Raw genomic sequence first — 2,993 nt, forward strand, 5'->3', positions numbered from 1 at the left:
GTTAGAGAAGGAAGAGAGGGATCCACATTCATCTGTCTGCAGGTGGATACCCAGTTTTCCCAGTACCATTTGCTAAAGAGGTTTTCTTTTTCCCATTGGATTGACTGGTCCCCTTGGTCAAAAATCAGTTGGCTGTATGTTTTAGGGTTTATTTCTGGGGTCTCTATTTTGTTTCATTGGTCCACATGTCTTTTTTTTGTGCCAATACCATACTGTTTTGATTATCACAGCTTTGTAATATATTTCAGGGTCAGGGAGTGATATGCCTCCTACTCCACTCTTCTTGCACAGGATCCTTTAGGCAATATTGAGTCTTTTATAATTCCAGACAAATTCTATGATTGCCTTTTCTAAATCTGTGAAGAATGTCTCTGGTAATTTGATGGTGATTGCCTTAAATATGTAGATTAATTTGGGTAGAATTGTCATTTTTATTATATTAGTTCTTGCAATCCAGAAACCAGAAACATAGGATGTCCTTTCACATTTTGTCATTTTTGATTATTTATTTATTTATTTTTAGATTTTCATAGTTTTCCTTGTAGAGGTCTTTGGCTTCATTTGTTAGATTAATTCCTAGGTATCTTATACTTTCTGTGGTTATGGTAAATGGTATTTTCTTCAGTTCTACCTCCATCTGTTTGTTGGTATATAGAAATGCTCTAGATTTTTGTATGTTGATTTTGTGCTCTGTCACTTTATTGTATTCATTTATCACTTCCAGGAGTGTTTTTCATGGATACCTTTGGGTCTTCTATGTATATAATCATGTCATCATCTGCAAATAGAGAAAAATTTTACCTCTTTTTTCCCTATTTGAATACCCTTTATTTCATTCTCTTTTCTGATTACATTAGTTAAGACTTCCGACACTATATTGAAAAGGAATGGAGAAAGTGGCCACCCTTATCTTGTGCTAGTTTTTAGTGGAAAAGCTTTCACTTTTTCCTCATTGAGTATGATGTTAGCTATGATATTTTCATACATGGGTTTTCTTGTGTTGAGAAATGGCCCTTCTATGCTGATTTTGCTGAGAGTCTTAATCATGAAGGGATGTTGTATTTTATCAAATGTTTTTTTTTTTTCTGCATCTATTAATATGGTCATATGGTTTTTAATCTTTCTTTCTGTTTGTATACTGTATTATATTTATGATTTTGCATTTGTTAAGCCACCATTGCATCCCTGGAATAAAGCCTATCTGGTTGTGATGTATAATGTTTTTTATATGTTGATGGATATAATTTGCCAATATCATGTTGAGAATTTTTGCATCTATATTCATCAGAGATATTGGTCTGTAGTTTTCCTTTTTTTTCATGTCCTAATCTGTTTTGGAGATGAGGGTGATGGAGGTTTCATAAAATAAATGAGGGACAGTTGCTTCCTTTTGGATCTTTACAAATAGTTTGAGTAAAATGGGGGTTAGCTCTTTAAAAGTTTTTTAGAATTCAGAAATGAAGCCATCAGAGCCTGGGCTTTTCTCTTTTGGGAGGTTATTTGTTCCTGATTCACCTCCTATCTCTCACCATTAACACAAATTAACTTAAAGTGGATCAGATATCTCAATTTAAAACCTCAGACTATAAAATGAGCAGTGAAAAACACTGAGGAAACTCTGGGAGACATCAGAGTTGGCAAGGACTTCTTAAATAAGGTCTCCAAAATGCCAGCAATAATCATCAAAATAGATAAGCGGGATTATATTAGGTTGAGAAGTTTATGCACAGCAAAAGACACAGTAATTGGTGTGAGCTGACAACCCTCAGAATGGGAGAAAATTATCAGATAAGAGGCTGATAACCAAAATACACAGGAAATACAAGCAGCTTACAAAAAAACCCAAACAAACAAACAAACAAAGACCAACCCAATTAAAAGATGAGAAAATAAGCTGAAGAAACAATTCTCTAAGGAAGACATATGAACAGCCAAAAAACATATGAAAAAATGCTCAACATCCTTTATCATAAGGGAGATGTAAATCAAAACTACAATGAGATATCACCTAACCCCAATGAGAATGGCAAAGATAAAAAAAAAAAAAGATAAATGTTGGAGAGGCTGTGGTGAAAAAGGAACTCTCCTATACTATTGGTGAGGATGTTACTTAGTAGAGCCACTGTGGAGATCAATATGGAGGTTCCTCAAAGACCTACAAATAGAACTACCATATTTTCCAGCAATTCTACTCCTGAGGATCTACCCAAAGGATAGGACAATGCTCACTCAGAAAAGTGCTTGCACATCTATGCTATTGTGGCAATATTCACAGTTGCTGAGGCATGGAACCCACCCAAAGTCCATGAACAGATAAATGGATTGAAAAAGTGTGCCACATACACACTATGAAATAATACTCAGCCATAAAAAACAACAATATCCTGGCATTTGATAGAAAGTGGATGAATAAGGAAGATTTACTGCTGAGTGAAGCAAGCCTGGCTGTGAAAGAGATACATTTTATGTCTCCACTTATGTCTCTGGCAATCTATGGCAGAAACTGAAAGATTAGAGGATATAGAACCATAGAAAATGGTTATGGATATTGGAGACAGTCTGGGAAAAGGTTGAAAAATGGGGAAGAATGAGAGGAAAGGAATCAAGGAGAAAAATAAGCAAGACATTTAAGGGATACAGAAATGGAGGATTGTCTTTGAATGATAACATGTATGATATCTTCAACTGGACTGGTGTGAAGAGTATTCATGTTGAGTAAATTCATTTTGTAAGTTGTAGTGATGTACAGTGATTGAATAATTAAATAATAAAATAATTAAAAAAACATAAAGAAGAAAGGAAACGGATGTGGGAATAGGGAATTTCACTATGAAGAACAGTGTCAGAATACTCATATTAAATTACCTCCCATAGACAATGGACAGGCTATAAATATGACAGCTCTGGCTAATAAATATACAATATTATTGAACCAAAATAGATGCTACTATCTAGACCAAAGAACCAACCAAAATTATTAAATATATGTATAA

Source organism: Tupaia chinensis, unplaced genomic scaffold, assembly GCF_000334495.1.
Source record: "Tupaia chinensis unplaced genomic scaffold, TupChi_1.0 Scaffold000549_1, whole genome shotgun sequence".
In the NCBI taxonomy this organism is placed as follows: domain Eukaryota; kingdom Metazoa; phylum Chordata; class Mammalia; order Scandentia; family Tupaiidae; genus Tupaia; species Tupaia belangeri.